This window comes from Miscanthus floridulus, chromosome 13 (genome assembly GCF_019320115.1).
Source record: "Miscanthus floridulus cultivar M001 chromosome 13, ASM1932011v1, whole genome shotgun sequence".
Lineage (NCBI taxonomy): Eukaryota > Viridiplantae > Streptophyta > Magnoliopsida > Poales > Poaceae > Miscanthus > Miscanthus floridulus.
Genome location: NC_089592.1, coordinates 20,009,902 through 20,022,599, shown reverse-complemented (window position 1 = coordinate 20,022,599; position 12,698 = coordinate 20,009,902).

Sequence of the window (12,698 nt, the reverse complement as noted above, 5' to 3'; positions counted from 1 at the left end):
CTAGCTGCTGCATCTACCAAGATATCGGCTATTGGCATCGGATAACCATCCATTGGTGCAGCCTTGTTCAAATTTCTGAAATCAATACAGACTCTCAACTTCCCATTCTTCTTATACACAGGAACTACACTCAATATCCACTATGCATATCGGCAAGGTCAGATAAATTTTGCTTCTAGTAGTCTTTCAGTCTCCTTCTTAATATCATCAAGAACATTTGGATTAAATCTCCTTGGAGCTTGTTCAAATGGCCGATATCCAGGTTTGATTGGCAACCGATGTTCAACAATTGATCGATCTAAGCCAGGCATTTCATAATATTCCCAAGCAAAACAATCTTTAAATTCTTTTAATAAATCTATCAATTCTAGTTTATACTCAGGATCCAATTTAGCACTTACATACGTCGGCCTAGGCCTATCTCTAGGACCAATATCTATTTCTTCTAACTCGTCGGCCGACGTAAAGCTATGTCCTAGTTTACCATCTATACCATCTATTAGATTATCCATTAAAACAAACTTTCAGAGCCGACCGCTTGGATCAGCTATTGGCCTTAATCATTGATTCTAATGAAGCCTCCTTCCCACTAGTTGCTAGAAAAACACTCAAAATCTTCTAGTTCCCAATACATTGGATTAGTTGTTGCTATACTCATAGAATCATTAGCATGAACTAGCTCAACATTGTCTCCATGCCACTGAATCAAGCATTGATGCATAGTCGATGGTACACAACAATTGGCATGAATCCAATCATGACCAAGGAGTAAACTGTATGAACCCTTTCCATCAATGACAAAGAATGTAGTGAGCAAAGTCTTGCTTCCAATTGTCAATTCAACATTTATTGCCCCCTTGATCTTGGACTGCATTACCACCAAAATCCTTAAGCATCATGTCAGTCTCAATCAGATCTTCTAGTCCTTTACCAAGCATGCAAAAAGTAGTATAAGGCATTAGATTAACAGAGGCACCTCCATCAACCAACATTTTACTCATCGGCTTCCCATCCACAAAACCTTTCACATATAAAGACTTCAAATGATGATGCTTAACTGGTTTATCAAATATAGCTTGCTGTATCAATGTCAACTATGCTGCCATCTCTTCATACTCTGATTCATCAAAATTCGAATAGACTTCTTGATCTGCTAGAGCTTTAAGTTCAGATGGTAAAAGAAAAGTCATTTGAATATTAGCCGATGGCTAACCCTTATCGGTTGTTTGTTTAGCACGCCATACTTGCGGTTTACTAGATTTCTGAGCCTATTCTAATTCTCTACTCCTTAGGTGTTGTACTCTTCTCTTCGGACTTCTTGTTAAACCTCCTAGACACCACTGTCCTTCCTACCAAACATACTCTTCATCATCTTCTTCTTCATAATCGGCCCAGTTCTGATCAATAACTCACTTTCCAAGCCGATCGTGAATGCTTCTATTTTTAAGCACCGATCCACATCATTATGTTGATATTCAATTCAATCATGGATAGACCGGCGGTTGACTTAAGCATGCTTAAACTCCCAATATTGTTCGCTACATTCTGGGCAATTATTTCTAGTAGGCAATCTCAAACCTTCATTCCAATAATGTCTAAAGAAAAGGCAATTCCAATATGACTCAGCTTGTTCTCTTTCATATCTCTCTTCTTGTTGACGTTGGTATTCCTTCTCTTCTAACCTAGCGCTGATAATCTTTCTCCTTCTGCCATTGCGATTATTCAACAGAATTCAAGATGTAACACATGGTCTCAATGCACCATCTCTCGACAGTTTCTCCCTACTCATATCAGGCTCTTTTGTTGGTCACGATGCCTTTTAATTTCTCTATATTCATCAGCCGATATTTGCATCTCTGGACCAACTATTCTAGTTTCTCTTGCCCTACCTGATGTCAAAACTTTAATTTTCCTTTTGAACAACTTAGCATGAACCATGTTCTGATCCTTTGGGAAAGGATTATCATCAACTTTGATTTTCCGAGCAGTATCAAATTTAAGCTTCCCTTATTGAATAGCCCTCTGAATATGCTACCGAAAGATCCTGCAATCATTAGTAGTATGAGAAGTAGTATTATGGTACTTGCAGAACTTTTTATTCTTCAACTGATCTGGAGGTAATATAACATGATGGGTAGGCAGTTTAATTTGTCCCTTCTCAAGCAAGAAATCAAAAAGTTTGTCTGCTTTTGTAACATCAAAATCATAACTTTCTTCAACTTCTTTTCCCCAAGGATTTGGAACCATTACTATCTTTTTACCCCAATTCCATTCAGCTGCAGCAATTTCCTCATCATCATCATCATCATCATTGACTAAATATGTATTATAAGCTTCAACAATTGCAGCATTCTTCTAGAATCAAGTATCTCTGTGCATATTCTAGAATTGGCTATTAAGTGCTGCCACCCGTCGAGCCAATTGACCTAAATTGTCAAATTCTTGCCCAAGCAGCATTTCTCTCCATGTTGGCAACATTCCTTGAACGACCAACATAGCTAGCTGATCATTAGTCAAATTCAACAAAAAGCATAAGTTTCTTGTTTCTCGGAACCTCTTGAAGGAACTCAGCACCCGATTCATTAGCTCTTTGCTTTATAGTTGTCAAATCAGTGATCTTTCTTTCCCCTGTCCTAGTGTAGAAATATGTATGAAATTTCTTTTCAAGATCCCTCCAATTGGTAATAGAATAAACTGTTAGTGATGAAAACCAAGTGAAAGTTGGTCCTGACAGGGACAAAGAGTAGAAATGAACTCAATGCGCTTCTTCAACACAGGTTTCACCCAACTAAGTAAGATATAGATTGACATATTCTATTGTACTTGTGCTATCTTGACCAGTGAACTTAGCAAATTCTGGAAGCCTGTAGTTCATAGGAAGGGCCACCAAATCATACCACACTGGATATGGACATTTGTACGAAAAGGTCTGCCCTTTTGGTTTTAAACCAAACTAATTTTTCATCATTTCGGCTTCCCTGAATAACAATTCATCAGCACTTGAGTTTGGATTTCTTGTCAATTGATGACCCATCTGTAGATTGAAATTATGAGTGCCTTGATATCCTAGATTTGGAATCATATTGAGGGTATTTGTCGGTGCAAAAATGTGTCGATGCGCCAAGGCACACAGCAAGCGGGAAGGATCTGCTTAGGATGAGCCCAGAGATCTGCTTGGCTTCAACGTAGGGTTAACCGATCCTACGAATTCCTCCTGAAGCAAGCTAGTCAATTTGACCTGCAATTGACAAGGAGAGAAAGTTTATCAGTAATTTAAGGTGGAACATGCCAGTCTTGCCTAGACAGTTCCAAGTGTGCCGCTTCGGTAGTAGCCAGACGGGAAATTGACTAAATAGCCGATATGCGAAGAAATCGGTTGTTAAGGAATGTAAAGCTTATGGATCGCGATTGATTTTATGTTGATAAGTACAATGCCCGCAGATGTAAGTGAAATCATCAGCTAGTTGGATATTACCAACATGAATCATTGAGCCAATGAATGTAACAAGAAAGGATATAACATGTGAACAAATCGACTGTCTAGTGCGAATGGATCTACAAACGCTCTGAATCTAATCTGTTACCATCAATAGTGAGGTTCGACCGGATCGATGACAGCTACAATGATAATAATAAACTAAAACCTTAGAATCCATAAAACCATCTATACATTGATAGGCTTTCCGAAAGACATGCTATATGTGTGAAAACTCAAAGCAGATTGGCTGAAATAGCCGATTCGGGTGAAAAGGGAGTACAACATGCGAACAATAAACTATTTAATGTGGACAAACCTATAAACTCATCAGACCTAACCTGCCATCTCTAATAGTAGGGTTTGACCGGATCGATGTAGCCGTGATAAAGACAACAAATCAAACCTTTAAAGTAAACAGATATATTCACGTTTAATAGAATCATGGAGACACACTGTCGGGGACCTAATACCGGGGTACCCTAGAAGGTGGAACCAATAACCGCTAAACGTGAAAAACTTCTGGACGCATAAAGGGCGCTGTTTCATCCCTTGTTCGAGTGACAGGAGTTTGGTTCTGCCTCACCCGACGCCTTTGTGAGATAACTCTGCCTCGCTCGAGGGCTCAGGGTTAATCTCCATCTCGCCCGACGCCTTGAGGGCGGGCTCAATCTCGCCCGAGGGCTAAGGGATAGATTCCGCCTCGCCCGACCCCGGAGGGGCGAGGTCGGTCTCGCCCGAGAGATAGGAATTGGTCTCTGTTTCGCCCGACGGCAAGGAACGAGTCTCACCCTGCTCCATATCTAAAGGTTGGATTCATCTTACCTGACAACTTCTCCCCATCCCCTCAAGATGATAAGTACAGGGCAAGATAGGACATTCGGGTCAACCATGGCTCCAAGGACCATACCCTGCGCCTTGGTAGGAAAAGTACTGCTAGGGGATGACAGGACAGGTGCTTTAGACCCTTCCAGGTGCCGTAGAGCCCAAAAGGTTGTATAGGTGCGTGCTCCTCGCCCAGTAGAGTTGTAGGCGCCGCCTTCAGCCCTAGGACATGGAACCCAACGAAGATATACGACAACCGCTACGCTCCAGAAAAGGATTTGCTATCTCCACGAACGATGGATTTTTCATCACCATGCTATGGACCCAAGGGAGCGGTGCCTGCTTCCTGACCCCTCAGGTCCGCCAAATCAGAAGGCCTTAACCATGGCATTACGCCAGATTCTGACCCCTCGTCCCTCCAACGAAGACTCACAAGAACTAGAAGGCGTGCGGAGCAAGGCCAGGAGAGGCTAATAAGTCAAAACCACTGTACTATAGCCCATACCCTATGTAGGGCAATGTTCTGTGATCAATCTAACATTCTATAGAGACATCGATAGTATTGTAGGTACTTATCTTCCTTCGCACTCATTAGAATGAAGGACGAGGATTGGGTAGACGTGAGCCACAAGACTAAGTAGAGTATACATCCTAAACCCTCACCCTTGTAAAAGCCACCCCCTTCCTCTATAAAAGGGGATGCGCTTCCTCCATCATGGGGGCGGGCTCTTAAGATCGAACAATACGACACACAGATACACATAGTCAAGTTGCTTCGAACCTCTTGACCTCCCTTCAACCCTTCCATCAGAGACTTAGGACCAGTCCCTCTCTCGATCATTTGTACCCCTTACTACAAACCATTCACGGTGCTAATAACATGAGCAGCAACAAACTGGACGTAGAGACTTTCGGCCCGAACCAGTCTAAATCTTGTGTCCTTTAGCGCACCATCCGAGCCTAACGCGCATTACTATAAATTTACTTGTCGGTGCTTGTATGAAACACCGACAGTTGGTGCGCTAGGTAGGAGAGCTTGTGCGTTCCAAATCAAGCCTCGGATGGCCACCCACACAATCACCTAGGCCCCGGGCGCACACGTGTGTTTTAGTGACCTAGATTTCATCATCACACTAGGAGGAGAGCTTGCGCTGACTCACTTAGCCGCCCCATCTCTCCCTTCCAACAACCTCAGCCGTCTTAGGCTTGAAGGCCCACCGGGGAACTCCCTAGGAGTCCAGTCACCAAGGGAGGCCTCTCACAACGCCACCCTATGTCCGGAAGGGTCCGTACAGAGCGCCCCGATGGCGTTTCCCTTCGGTCTCTGCAACGCTGCGGCGATCGCTGGCCGCCTTCGGGCGCTACGTATGGTTTAGTCACCCACGGACATCGAGTTTGTGGGGGCGATTGAGCATGATACGGAGACCCTCTACGAGCTCCTCAACGAGGAGCCAGGATCATTCTCTAGCTCAGATTCTAGTAGGGGGAGCCACCACCCTTCCCGGGAATGCTTCATGACGCAGACCCCCGAAGGTCACGTTGAAAGCGCCACCAGGGAAGAGGTCACCCCTACAAACAACCCTGACAGCAGATCCGGGGAAGAGATGATAGCCCCATCTCGCCTAAGGATGGAGCAGCTGAGGGCTTGTCAGCAAGAGATCGATGAGGCCGAGCAAGGGCTCGTCTGAGAGTACGCGGACATCAATCGTGAGATTGAACGCCGTAAAGATGGGGGGGCGCGCGCGCGCCACATCCCGCGCTGTACACCAAAGGATCCTCACCAATGATGGGGCCCTTCCTCACTTTGCCTGAGCCAGCCAGAACATCACCACAGCAACCGCCTTGCTGCATGGCCTTCCCAAGGCCGCGACGTCCGAGGATCGCCGTGCTCGCCGAGAAATTCACATGTTGCTCGAGCGTGCAGCGGCGCAGCAGGCGAAAAGTTCGTTGTCTCGATGATGCAAACCCGACACCAGCCAGCGCACGCCCTCAGTGCGTCCCACCAAGGACGCGTCCATTCACCAAACACCGCCAGCCAGCGGGCAGCCCTCCGTCGTCCCAGTACATCAAAGCCTCGGCCATGGCCATGACGTACGCAGCATCATCGACGCTCAGAGACGTGCCCACGGCGACGATGGAGAAGCAGCACGCCACGGCTATCATCCCTAATGTGGCGGACGCTACGACAGCAACGAGGACCGAAGCCCAAGCCCTGGCCTGCCAGGCCCTTAGGCCTTCGGCTAACACATCCTCAATGCTGCGTTCCCCCTAAGGTACCGACCGCCTACCAACATCCCTAAATATTCTGGTGAAACAAATCCCGGGCTTTGGCTCGAAGACTATCGGCTTGCATGTCAGGCCAGTGGTGCGAGTGATGACAATTTCATTATTCGCAATCTCCCGCTGTTCTTTGCCGATTCGGCACGAGCATGGCTAGAGCACCTACCGTCCAATGCTATTCAGAGTTGGGCGGACCTGACGGAGATCTTCGTGGGCAACTTCCAGGGCACGTACAAATGCCCTGGAAACCCATGGGACCTCAAAAATTGCCGCCAGAAGGCCGATGAAACCCTTCGCGGGTACATTCGGTGCTTCTCTCGACAGTGCAATGAGCTCCCTAATGTCGCCAACACCGACGTGATAGGAGCCTTTCTGTCCAGAACAACCTGCGAATCCCTGGTCCACAAGTTAGGACGTAGGGGCCCGCAAACTACCAAGGAACTCCTGGACATCACCACCAATCACGCCTCTGGAGAGGAGGCGGTCGGAGCCATCTTTGATCGCTCCGACGGAAAGACGAGGTGGGACGAGGACACCGGCGAAGGCATCTCCAACCGTCCTGCCAAAAATAAAAATAAGAAGCAACGGCGCGACAACTCGCTTGTGGCCGTTGCCGACCGCAAAGGTGGCCGGAAGCCCACGGAAGGCACTCTGAACCACTTCGAGAAAATGCTCGAGGGGCCATGCCCAAACCACGCCTTCTCGGCAAAGCATCTATACAAGGATTGTGGCCTCATGCGCAAATACTTGGTCGGGGCCTCAACAAAGGGGAGCAGGGGAAGGAACCTGTTCCCGCCAAAAACGACGCAGAGGAGAAGGACGACGCCTTCCCAACACCAACCGGCGCCCTCATGATCTTTGGTGGATCAATGGCCTATGACTCCAGGTGCCGCCAGAAGGTCGCACGTCGCGAGGTCTATACCGCCGGACCAGCCACGCCAGCCTTCCTCTGGTGGTTGGAATCTACCATAACCTTTGATCGGACCGACCATCCAGATGTCATCCCCCACCTGGGAAGGTACCCGCTTGTCGTCGATCCGATCGTTGGTCCAAAGCGGCTCACCAAAGTACTGATGGATGGGGGCAGCGGCCTCAACATCATGTACGCCAAAATGCTCGATGAGATGGGCGTCGACCGAACGAACCTCCATCCCATCCGAGCACCTTTCCATGGCGTCATGCCTGGTAGGCAAGCCGTACCACTGGGGCAGATCGACCTACCCGTCACTTTTGGGGATCGGTCCAATTACCGGACTGAGACCCTCACCTTCGATGTAGTGGGGTTCCCGGGGACTTTCCACGCCATCCTGGGGCGACCATGCTACGCGAAGTTCATGGTCCTTCCTAATTATACGTACCTGAAGCTGAAGATGCTGGGCCCCCGTGGGGTCATCACCATCGGCACCTCCTTCCAGCGCGCTTACGAGTGTGAGGTCGAATGCTACGGACATGCATCCGCAGTCATCACCTTCGAAGAGCTCACCACCCTCAGGGAGAAGGTCGTCGAAGAGGCACCCGACGCAAAGAAATCAATCGGGTTGTTCGAATCGGTAGAAGGCTCCAGGGAGGTCCTCTTGGATCCTAGCAGCTCTGAGGGCAAAAAAGTCCATATTGGGACCGCACTCTCCTCCGAATAGGAAAGTGAGCTCATTGACTTCCTCCGCGCCAACAAAGACATCTTTGCATGGAAACCCTCGGATATGCCGAGCATCCCGAGGGTGGTCGCCAAGCATACTCTCCAGATCCTCCCGGGCTCCAAGCCGGTGAAACAATGCCTGCGCCGCTTCAACGAGGAGAAACGTAGGGCCATCGGCGAGGAGATAGCCAAACTACTGGCCGTAGGATTCATTAAGGAAGTATACCACCCAGAGTGGTTAGCAAATCCTGTTCTTGTCCAAAAAAAGAGCGGGAAATGGAGAATGTGTGTCGATTATACTGGCCTCAACAAAGCATGTCCAAAGGATCCGTTTCCTTTGCCGTGAATAGACCAAATAGTCGATTCCACCTCGGGGTGCGAAACCCTCTGCTTCCTTGACGCATACTCTGGCTACCATCAAATCACGATGAAAGAGTCCGACCAGCTCGTGACATCTTTTATCACCCCCTTCGGATCGTTTTGCTACGTTTCAATGCCATTTGGTCTGAAGAATGCTGGGGCAACGTACCAGTGCTGTATGCTCAATTGCTTCGGAGACCTCATCAGGCGAACCATTGAGGCCTATGTCGATGACATCTGTAACACCCCGGCCCAGGGCTTAACAGGATTAATAGGATACTCGTACCAACAAGTTGCAACTTCTTTTCCGAAAGCCCATCTCTTAAGAACTCCAAGGTTAAGCGTGCTTGGCCTAGAGCGATGGGTGACCGACCAGGAAGTCCTTCCCAAGTGCGTAGAAAAGACTTGTGTGGGTCTGTGAGGGCAGTCTATGTCCTAGAAAAGCTGCTAGATGTAAGCGGGCCCGGCCTTATAGAGGTGGGACGTTATAGAATGGTATCAGAGCCGACCCTTGCGGTTTCATGGGCGCGTGTGTGTTAGTTGCGTAGGCATGGTGCGCATGGCTGGTGTGGACCTAGAGTGGTCACTTAGCATGGCACATGCGATGGCACTGGACACACAGACGTGCCCAAGAGGGGACGTTCCTGGCCTGAGGTTGACCGACGAGGACGTCGGTCTCCTAAGGGGGTGAGGATGTAACACCCTGGCCCAGGGCTTAACAGGATTAATAGGATACTCATACCAACAAGTTGCAACTTCTTTTCCGAAAGCCCATCTCTTAAGAACTCCAAGGTTAAGCGTGCTTAGCCTAGAGCGATGGGTGACCGACCGGGAAGTCCTTCCCAAGTGCGCAGAAAAGACTTGTGTGGGTCTGTGAGGGCAGTCTATGTCCTAGAAAAGCTGCTAGATGTAAGCGAGACCGGCCTTATAGAGGCAGGACGTTACAGCGGGCCACCTCAACGTCCTCGTCCACCTTCTGCTGGAGGGCCATGGCCCTACTCTCGGCCTTCCGCCGGAGGTCCCGCTCCATCTCTAGCTCCTTCAGGACTTTGTCGGCCTTCTCATTGGCCACGGCATTCCTCTGCAGCAGCTCGTCTCGCTCCTTTTGGAGCCTGGCGATCTCCTCCCCATCCAGCTTGGACCTCGCCGACAAATCCTCGAACATCCCGTGGGCCTCCTCCACGTCTTGACGCGCCTGGGCCTCCCGCTCCTAGGCTGTAGCAAGCTATGCGGCCATGTCTGCTCATAGCTGGGCCTCCTCGGAGAGGCGATCCCACTCCACCTTCTGCTCATGGAGGAATCAGGATTTATTCCAGCTACGAGCAACAAGAACCTGAAGAGGAAGAAGACTAGAATCAGAAATGCGAAAACACAAAAACATGCAGAGAAGGAAGAAAATCAAGCGAATACCTGGGTAGTAGGAATGACAATTTCACGCAGGGCTCCTCTGGCCTGGTCCAGGGCCTCCAGCATGGTCGAAATTCTGATGTCAAGAACCTCCCGCTCCATGCTCTCAGAATGATCATCGAGCGAGAACAGAGCTGACGTTGGGTCCTGGGCGGCCATCCACTGAAGTGGCAGCTCCCCCGCACGGGGGAGTGGCTTCCTCCTGACAAAGGGGCCGGGGCGGCTCCCTCCTGACCCTGTGCGGCACCACCGCCACACTCGAGGACCCTCCGGCTGGACCCTCCTCCGTCTGGGCCGCTTCGAGCACCACAAGCGGATCCACCTGGGCCCCTAGTGGCCCGGATTGCACTACGCCCTCGGGCGCCACCACGACTGCACCCGACTGATCCTGGCTTGGTGCGGTCATGACCACCTCCATCGGCGGTATGCGGCCCTTGGCCAGCTGTTCCACGTCCACCATGGAGGAGGCCGCTCGCTCAGTAACCTCCGCGGGCGTGGGAGCCACCACAGGCGCCGTCGGGTCGGCCAACGCAGCACCGACGTCAGCACCACTCCTGCCCAAAATGGGGGTGACTCCAGGTGATGCCGTCTATCCTGCTTGAATGGCGAGACTCTTCTTGGGCGCCAGCCCTAGGGGGTGACCCATCCGCAAGAACCTGCACAAAGGTAATAACCATTAAGTCAAAATAGAAATGGAAAAATGATGAAAACGGGGGAATCAGCAGCTTATGTTGACATCCTCGGCCGACGGAAGTGTTTTGGGGATGGATCCCCAGATCCCTGCCCCAACTCATCTGGGCGAGACCGTTTTGAGCCTGCCCCCTGCTCCGGGGCAGGGGGTTCACCTCGTCGGGCGCGGCACCAGAGCCACTCCCCTCCATCGTCTCATCGGGCGCGGCACTGGAGCCGCCCCCCTCCATCGTCTCACGGGGCATGGCACTGAAGCCGCTCCCCTCCATCGTCTCATCGGGCGCGGCACCGGAGCCGCCCCCCTCCATCATCTCACAGGGTGCAGCACCAGAGCCGCTCCCCTCCATCATCGCCTCGGGATTGGCATCATCATCGTCATCATCGTCGTCCTCACTGCTCACGTCCTCTCCTCGATCCCGTGCCTCCTGCTTCAGTCATTTTGCCTTCTTCATCTCCTCCCTTGCTTTCTTGTCTCGCTCGGCCATGAGTCGATTCGCCGCCGCCACGACCTTGTCCTTCGGTAGCAGAACTAGACTATCCTTGAAGACTAGCCCCCTCGACTGGTCCCAACGTCACAAAGCAAGTGTTAAAAAATGGAGATCTAGGAAAAAGAAAAGAGCATGGGAGAAGAGGGCTTACGAATTCAAAGAATCCAGGCTCTAGCCGCATTGGGGGGTGTCCGGGCACCAGATACACAATGTCGAGGACCCTGCCTACAGAATCCTTTATCGGCTCCATCACCTCCTTAATGCGCTGCGCCACTTCCGAGAAAGGGAGCGCCTCGTCAATGAGCACCGTCCCCTCGAACGATATCCCGGGCATCATCCGATGCAGGGGAAGCACACGCGCCATTAGTGGCGCCACCCTCCTCGCGTGGTAGGCGCCGATAATCCCTGTCCCCTTTACACCCTGATCCTTTAGGGCTTGGAGGGTGGAAAGAAGGTCGAAGATGTGTTTCTTGTCTTTGGACTAGACGCCCCAGCCCCACGACTCTAGAACATCCACAATAAGACGTCCAGTGTACTTCGGTAGGGTGGCACTCACATCATCCCTAACATAAAACCACTGCGAGTGCCATCCCTTGTTGGATGTCACTAGACGCATGTATGGGTAACCCCTCGACCGGGTATGGCATAGATGAATGCTGGCACATCCCATCAGCGCGTTCACATCTTTCCCCCCAATCTTCCTCTTTGACAAACTAATGTTAAAGAAATACCGCCACAGATCAAAATGGGGATCGATCCCTAGGAAACCCTCGCACAGGGCAACAAACGCTACCATGTGTTGAATCCCATTGGGAGTTAGATGCTGTAGCTCTACCTCATAGTAATCCAGCAGCCCCCAAAGGAATCTATGCACGGGTACCCCGAATCCCCGCTCATGGAAGATGGCAAAAGAGACAACATACCCTTCAGGCGACACCGGCTCACCCTCATCGCTAGGTAGTAGCCACTCCTGGACGGCGGACAGTGGGCGGAGAAGGCCACGGCGGATGAGGCCCTCCAGACGCCGGGAGGTGATGCTAGATCTGCCCCACAACTCCATTAAAGCAATAGGGGAGGAGGGCAGGCGCGAGCTTGATGGCGGCTGCAACACGAATGCAAGCCGGTCGATGGTGGCGATGCGGGCGTAGGAGGCTGGGACAATTGGCGGTGGATGTTTTAGAACGCAAAGGCAGGGGAGCAAAATACAGAACCTTGGGGGCGAACCCCATGGTTTTATAGGGGGCGACGGACGTGAGAAGGGCAACCGTCCACCTCGATCTTCGGGCCTACCACGTGCGCCACCGCGTCACGTCGCGGGACACGCGCCCGCAGTCCCTATCCTCTCACCCCAAAAATCTCAGCAGACGGTTCGCCTTCCCCAGGCAAATCCAAACTCTCTACCCACCTAGGAAACATAAGCCATGAAGGCCTTTTTCTTTTCTCTTTGGCCCACCTAGGGCCTAGAAGCTCGGCGGCTGGCCCAACTAAGGAAGGATCCGTGAACGATCCGAAATCTAGGGCAGAAGCACCAGTTAGA